Raw genomic sequence first — 8,133 nt, forward strand, 5'->3', positions numbered from 1 at the left:
ATGAATTCTCCCCATTTTCTACCAAGCCCCACTTCCAATGGGAAGCAGGTTTTTCTTAAATAGCCTTAGGAGAGACCACGTACCCTCTCCTGCATGATGGCTCTAAGAAGTGGCAGCAAAAAGTGCATCAAATAGAAGCACCCCAACCCTTAACCCATCAGGAACAGAGGAAGCCCAGATTCAGCCTTTCCTGCTGCTCCTGTAGATTTCTGCTGCTCTCCCTTTGCTTCCCAGAACAAACACATCACTAAAGGTCATGTTTTTCATCGGGGACTGCGAGTTCCTGCACAGGTTGTGCCCAGGGCAGAGCTGCGGCACAGCACCCCATGTCCTCACCCGCTCTCACTTCCCTGCAAGGAGGCCAGCATAATTGGCTTCCTATTTTTGCTCTTGCTAAAGAATGCCTGAGAAGGAAAAAAATCTCTTCTAGGAGGAAACAGGTTTGAAAGAGAAGAAATATGCCCCAAGCCTACTGAGCTTAGTGACTGTAGTGATATACCCCCTAGACATGTTTAGACACTTAAAGGAGGTGCTCCAAGTCTTCCTCCTGGTGTACCTGTGCTCTGTATGAACACTGGTCTCCCAGAGCATGTGATCCCTGCCGTGCAGAGCTGCAGACAGAGGCATGCTGTCCCAGCACGGGCTGTGATGAGTGGAGCAGAGAAGTACCCGAGGGAGGCATGGAGCAGGTAGGTGCCGGGAGCGGGAGATCCAACCAGCAGAGAAAATGAAGCGTCCACAACACAAAAAACAGGCAGGGGCTGTCCTTTGTTTCTTTATTTGTGACTTTGCAATGTGGATTTGATTACAGTGCTCTGAACTCAGCAGATTTCCTCCCCGCGCGCAGTGGAAAACATTGATGTCCTATTTACAAAGAATTTCTGGGAAGCCTGTTGCACATACGTATCAACAACTGCCTGCTTGGATGGTTTTTATTTAATAGTGTTTTGAAAAGCATATGGAGAAGATTTCTACTGTGGTACATTTAACTGAGAAATGTGTTGTGCCTGGAGGAAGGAGCTTTTAGGAGTTACGCTGCTTTGTATCTGTGAAGCGGGCTGGTGGAGGGATGTGCTTTTGGGCTCTTGTTTTGCTGTAATCTCTGGAGCCTGTGTCTGGTTTGTACCTTGATGGAGATCTTGGTTTGTATGCAGGCAGAGCTCAGTGCAAGTTCTAGAATTGGTAGAATTTTTGCTCAAGGCTTTGAGTTTTATAACATTTTTTATGACATTTGCTCTTTGGAACAATATCTGCGATACGTTCATTTTCCTTTACTCCAAGCTCCAGCAATCACCCTAAAAAGGTATTACATAATGTACCACATCTGGCCTTGAAAAGGACGGTCTGTATTTGGGTCACGATCATTACTTTAATGGAGGCACAGTGAGGAGATTTGGAGATAGGTAATGTCCCCCAAGTTTGACAACGTCCTTTTATGGTATTTGTTTTAACTAATGGTTATTTATTTCTAGACCACAGAAGGAGCCTTTCACAGCTGGTGCACAGGAGCAGTATAGAGTACAAGCAAGATGCGTCTGCAGTCTGTAGGAACCCAACATATCCTGCATGAGCAGGAATTGCAGCCATTGGACCCCACAGCATTTAGCTGCTTTTGAGTTTCTGATGATTTTCTCCATTGCAAATAATTTCTGAATTTGTTAGCATGCAGCAGAAAGCTTGAAAACACAAAAGCAAACCAATGTTTTTTGGACAGACTTTTTTATTTCAAGATAACCCAGTATCTGATGCAATTCACTTTAAATAGTACATCCTCAAATTATTGTTTTAAAAGGTTCCTTAAAAATCATGAGGGACTTTTCTGTTTCCTCACTGAAATTTACAGCGGTCTTTTCAGCAAGGAAGAAGCTAATCAGGGTGCCACATCTAAAAGTCTTTGCACAGACAGCTAACCAAAATAAAGGTAAATGTGCATGTAAAGTCTTTGCAGCAGTCAGACCCAACTAACCATAAAAGCCGTATAAAACAATTTCATTGTCCAAAGCAGAGAGCAAGCCAGAGTCGTGTGACTGTTTGGTAACTTATCTCAATTTCAGCAAGTTGCAAACATGTAAAGTGCAGATTTCTCAGCTCCATGATTTTAGGGTGAAAGGCAAACCCTCCCCAACATTTCAAACAGATCTCACAGTTACTTGAAAGTGCAGCCTGCATTACTTGTAACCAAAGTGTTTCTCTTTCAGGAAATTCATGCTTGAAATCTCTGTAGGGTAAAAAAGCGTACCCAGCCTGGTTAGAAAGCTGAGTTCCCAGTGCAGGCTGAAGAATGCAATGCCTTCACAACACAGCAGATAAATATGCAGAACAAATGTATACACACTGTATACAGCAGCATATCTGGGAAACAAGAGGGGGAACTGAAAGAGAAAAGAGTGGGAAGTGGGCAAAAGAGGAAAGGAGACTAGAATAAGCACGAACAACCTGAGTCAACATTAACAAGAAAAGACTCCCTGAAGAGAAGAGGTCCCTTTCTCATGACTTCTCTGTTTATTGATTCAAATGGAAGAAGATAGATACCACATTGTGAACCTATCTTCTAATTAGAAAATGAGCTAAAAGATATAATTAAAACATCTGATTTTAAGAGTGCATGAAAAGCAACCTTACTGTTTTGACTAGGACCTGTTTAGTCTGCTTTGAGCTTTTTAGAAGCTCAATATCAGAGGTTATGGAACAGATGGAAGAAATCATGCCAGCACATTTTTTTCCCTTTAACCCAAATAATAGGATGTGTAGTAGGTAGATAAACATGAGTGGTAGACAAAAACCTTTACTTAGCTGTTAGAACACAAAAGCACCATGGCCTCTGTGATTTTCAATTACTGAACATTGGTGTTATATCTTTAGCCTGTAAACAAATAGAAATTTGCAGAAATGTGTTAAAAAGCCCTATTTCACATTTTTTAATTGTATCTTATATGGGTGGGATGATTTCAATGCATGGCAAACCAGTTGAATATTCACTGTCATTGCAGCAGTCTGACTTTATCAAAGGCTTCCAAAAGGCTTGGAGGCTGTGCAGTGTCCAGGCTCAGCTCGCAGCAGTCACAACCAAGTGCTGTCATATGTTCCTTCCATGCTGTCTAGGTCCAAGGGGCCTTGAGGACATGTGCTTGCCCGATCTCACACAGGAGAAGGCTTTGCTGAGCTTGCAGTTAAGGGAAGGCAACTCCTCCAGGGCCTGACCCCACACCGCCAAACTCTCCAGCTGTACTTCCAATGATTCTGTTAGGCTGTCCATCAGGCACTAGCTTTTCTCATTTGTAACCTGCTGGTTTGTGAACCTATCTCCAAACACTCACACAGGAGCAGTGCCGGCAGTGACTGCCCTGCAGAGCAACCTGCAAGGGCAGACAGCCACAGTTGCTCTCTTTGTGTGGAAAGAAGGTTGCCACTTTTCCTGCAAATAGAAATAAGGTCATTAAACAGTAGCAGCATGGAATCTCCCCTTTTTTTATTACAAGATTATAGCAATGACTGCAAAAGGAGGATGTGTGCCCAAGTGGGAGCAGGGGGGATTTTTGGTATGGTGGAGCTCTGAAGAAGACCCAGAAGCAGGGTCTCTAGCAGCAGCACACCAGTGGCAGCCCTACTGAGTGTCATATACTGAACTCAGAGCTGACGGAGAATGGATTTAAGACAGAGAGAAATATACAGATAACAATTGATCTCCGCTGGCAGAGTTCCAAAAATATCATCATCTTCACACATCATAGATATCTTGATAGATTGGTTAAAACCTCCAGTACCCAAAGAGCATTTGGTAGTGCCTTCTGGAAAAACACCTAGGAAGGAGGTGGTGAGTCAGCTCAATTTTTGTTTTTACAGTGATGTTAAGGACCGAGTTCATTTATAAGAGAGAGAAGTCTGCACCTCTGAAATCTTGTCTATATTAGGGAATTTTACTCATAAAACAGGGAAGCAAAATAACTTTACACATTCCATCAGCTAAGCCCCACTGAAGTTAAAGTTGCTGGGAGGTTAAATATGCACATATTTCTGCTGCCATTCAGCGTTTTTCCTGGTGGATCAATCAAGTGTTCCTCAGCAGGCTAATTCTGTCCCTGCTTTGGAGCATGCTCAGAGTTGGTGATTTTTATTTTTTACACATTCATGTGCTAAGTTTTAACAAATTTCTACTGTGATTTCTACAGTGTATCAGCTGGGATTTTTCACAGAAAGAAGAAACATCCCAATAGGTGGGTGACATTGCCAAATTTTAAGCAAGATGTTCAGAGCTTCTGTATATGTTCACAATGTCTTTTTGCTTAATTGCTTTATAGACACTGATGAACCGTTACCCACATTTGTCTCTACTCGTTCTCTACTGTAGTTCTCCCCCAAAAATCAGATTGCAAGAGATATCCAGAGAAGAAATCTTCTGCCTAAACGGTTAAAACTTAAAACAACCAGCAGCTGAAATTGCAGCCAACTAAAAGCTGCCTCTTGTAATGGAAATATCAGATATTCTTAATTGTAGGTCACCACCAGTTCTGCCTACAACAGAATACGTTTACTTTCATCCATAAAAATGAATGGAGTTAAGGGGGAAAAAAGAATTCCACCTCTTAAATCCAAAATCCAGGCTGCTCTTCCCTGCTGGGCCAGCGAGCAGCTACAGAATTCCCACCCCACTTGTTTGCTGTGGTTACACAGCCCTGTGTTATTTCCACTATCTCACATACAGAGCCAAAAGAACTTGGAAGATGAAAAGACTTTTGCTTTCAAATATTTTCCTTTTAAAAGCAGAAAGCTAAGTGTAATTCTATTAATGCATTCTTATTTTGGAGGGACCGCTGAAGTCAGGAAATACCAAGTCAGTGCTCTATTCTATTCATTGTGCAGACGTACCACTTTCTATTCCTCTTTTCCTTGTTAAATAGAAGTTGTTGTGTCATATTTTTATTATGGCATGTGCAGTGCGATGGGTTCTGCAGCAGTGCTGGAATCACCTCCCAGGGAGATTAGTTATAACTGAAAAGGACGGGCAAAAAATGAAGTGTAAAAAATGGCTGAAAGCAAGCCAGCTTGGGACAGAAAGCGGAGATCGTGCTCTGCTGGACCTTCTCTTCAACAGATTCAGAGCAAGGCTCATTTTCAGAGAATTTTCTGGAGAGTCTCACTGATGTCACCACAGATAGTATTGGTTTTTTTTCTTCTTCTTCTTTTTTTTCTGACCGTATGCCAAAGATTTTTACTCAGAAATCCTGGGGATGATTACCAGTTAAAATAGTTCGAAATTCTCTTGTTCTATACCTGTGCTTCATTATGTAGAAACACTTCATTCTAGGCCACTTAGGTAGATAAATGAAAAATGTTTAAAGTGACAGAGGAACAAAGCAAAGCAAAACCAACCAAGGGCTCTCAGGGCACTAACGCTGACTGAAGTCTGACCTTTCCTCTCCGACAGAAAGCCGTCCTGCCCCGAGGCTCTTCCTGACGGAGGAGCATCCCTATCCATCGCCTGGTGCTTTGCAGGGCTTCCAATCGGATCTGGCGGCTTTGTTCTGCTCGATAGCACGATAATAGGTCGTTTCTCCGACCCGCGCCGTGCCGGTAACAGAGAGGTCGCCGAGGCTCCCACGTTAAGTCACTGGGGTTAGGAATGAGACGCTAGAAGGCATCTACAGCGTTGCCACTGAAGCCTGTTCTTAGCCAGAGCTTCGCCAGCAGAGCTCATTCGCTGGACTTCATCCCCAGAGCACGTTTTTACTCTCTTGTCGGCTTTTTGTTGCATGTCTTTTTCCGAGCAGCTCTGCAGGCTGTGCCCGTGACACCGCCTTCCAGCACCTGTCCTTCCATCCGCACTGAGCTTCGGGGGACAGATTCCTTTCAGCTCAGTCCGTCCAAGAAACAACATTTTGCTTTCTACTGCCCTGAGATGAATGGACTACAGACTCCCACCAAGTTGCACTGAAACACTCTCATAATGACACAAAATACTACTAAATACCAAATGCACTGAAAGAAACCTGCCAGATGCCATGTATGACCAATTCAAGCATGGAGAAATGGAGGCTGCTCACCAGTGGCTGGGTCTGGAAGAAACATAGCACTGATGCGGGCAAGTTTCATGGTAATGCTTACTACGGACAGCTCTGGGTAGTGGATAATAGGTCACTCCAAAATTCCTTCTCCAGTAGGGATCCTCCAGATGAAATCAATTGGAGTGAAGCTGCATATGAGTGCAAGAACAGTTTTCAGGTACCATGGATCATGGGCCTCGCTTTTCATTTTTCCTGGGTGTTAAAGAAAAATAAATAAAGGCTCTGAAAGCACTCCAAGGCTCTGAAAGCTTTCCTCCTTAACTTCCTCACATCCTCAGCTGTAGTTAGGACTCCCAGAGGAGAACTTGTATTCACTTTAACGCCTACTTGACTCAGCAAAATGTAGTGAGGCACTGGCCAAACACTCCCTGAGTCCATTTCAGAGAGCTGTCAGGGAACAGCCTCGTCTTCCTCCTCCTTAGGCGCCCTGCAGATTCCTGCTCCAGGATCGGATGGATAGCAGCACCATTGGGCGAGCAGGCAACGCTCCCAGTGATGGCTGAGCTGCTTGCACGCAGAGCGGCTGACAACCGGCTGCACGTCTGCTGCTCAGTAAAGACGTGGTTGCAGCCTGACAGAGCAGCACTGAAAATTTCATAATGGAAAATGATAACAAGGAGATTGCCTTCAGCCTTGGGGAATGTGATCTAATCCCAAACGGGGGAGGCATGCAAACAAACCTGACACTCTTCTGCATGAACCTTAACCCTTAAGATATTAAGATATTTTAATACATATCTTAACCAATCTTAAGCTTTGTGGGTTATTCTTATTATGTTTAATTATTTTATTGTTAAATTGCTACTCATTATTTTGTGCATAGCACTAAGCCAGTAATTTCTTAAACACTTTGGCTCTCTTTAGACAGAAAGGTTACACTCACTTAGCGTCTAAGACAGGAGTTTAGCTTTTAGCTGATAGTACTTTGCATCTTGCTTCAATATGTCCTGATTAAATATGGCAAGTTGAAATATTCCTTCTAATACTGGAATGATGTTTTTCTTATAAAAGGATCCCAGGTGGCCAGGTAACAGAAGAGAGGTCTCTTGCAGTGAAATGAATACTAATTCAAAAATTGAAGAGTACTGTTTCTAAATGGGAAAGATGCAGAAGTGATTGCAGCGCCGCGTCCTGTAACATTTATTCTCAGGCTCCAGATCAATGTCCAGATATTAATTAATCCCTATGTTTTCTTTTTGAGCTCATATTTACAGCTGGGAGGAAGTGTTCTATATGGTCTGGCCACACTGTCCAAGGAGCACTGGAACCCCTCAGAGAAACATGACTCTTCCCACGGCTTCTTGAAAATGGTGGATCTCTGTAACGAAACTGCACATTTACCTTTCATACACCATCTAGGAAAATACAGGGAAAGCCATATGGCTCAAGGAGACATCTCCTATAATTAGATATCACTTAACACAGTACCTAATTGTACGGATGCAGAGCCTACATCTGTTGGAACTGGGCGTAGCATGAAATGTCAAATGCAGATTTAGATGTGAGTAGGACTGCAAAGGGGAAATTAAGCATCTTTGACATTCTTTTAATTGAGAGAGAAAGAACTTTCTGATGAGTTTGTGAAGATTCTGATGGGAAAGAGCAAAAGGTTTGAAAAAATCTGAATCTTTTCCCAGCAGGAAAGTGGAATAAAAAGTACGTGGAGTACTTGTTACCTATCTCCCCATATCACTCCCCCACAGAGAAGCAGAGATTTCTACTTCTAGCTGGTAAATGTATTTTTAGTAGATGCTGTTGGAACAAGTAAGTCCAAATGAATGCTCAAATACTTCTCTTGGTTAAGGAATTTCCCATGTTATGATCTTGGTTAGTCTCTCAAAGCCTTTGGGAAGCCAGCTCTGATGAACTGAAAGTGTCTGATGTGATGTATGACGTTCTATATACTACATGTCAATTAAGTAAAAAATTAAGTCAAACTTAAATATCCAGCTAAAACTGTCTGCCATGGAAATTCTTTGTTGACTTCATAGTAGGGATTTGCATAAGCTGTATGGCTTGGATTTAGGAACTATTTTGAATAAAGAGGAAAGAAAAACTAATAAATCACTGA

The 8,133-nt window shown here is 42.7% G+C and overlaps 1 long non-coding RNA gene across 1 annotated transcript; it reads left to right on the forward strand.

Moving 5' to 3' along the window:
• Positions 1 to 375: 375 nt before the first annotated feature.
• On the forward strand, positions 376 to 7,255 carry LOC122159737. Its single transcript, XR_006168601.1, has 3 exons — positions 376 to 689; positions 4,170 to 4,214; positions 5,426 to 7,255. It is a non-coding gene; the product is annotated as an uncharacterized LOC122159737 (long non-coding RNA).
• Positions 7,256 to 8,133: the final 878 nt, after the last annotated feature.

This window comes from Centrocercus urophasianus, unplaced genomic scaffold, assembly GCF_019232065.1.
Source record: "Centrocercus urophasianus isolate 14NV4802_14NV808 unplaced genomic scaffold, USGS_Curo_1.0 seq_16, whole genome shotgun sequence".
NCBI classification, from domain to species: Eukaryota; Metazoa; Chordata; class Aves; order Galliformes; family Phasianidae; genus Centrocercus; species Centrocercus urophasianus.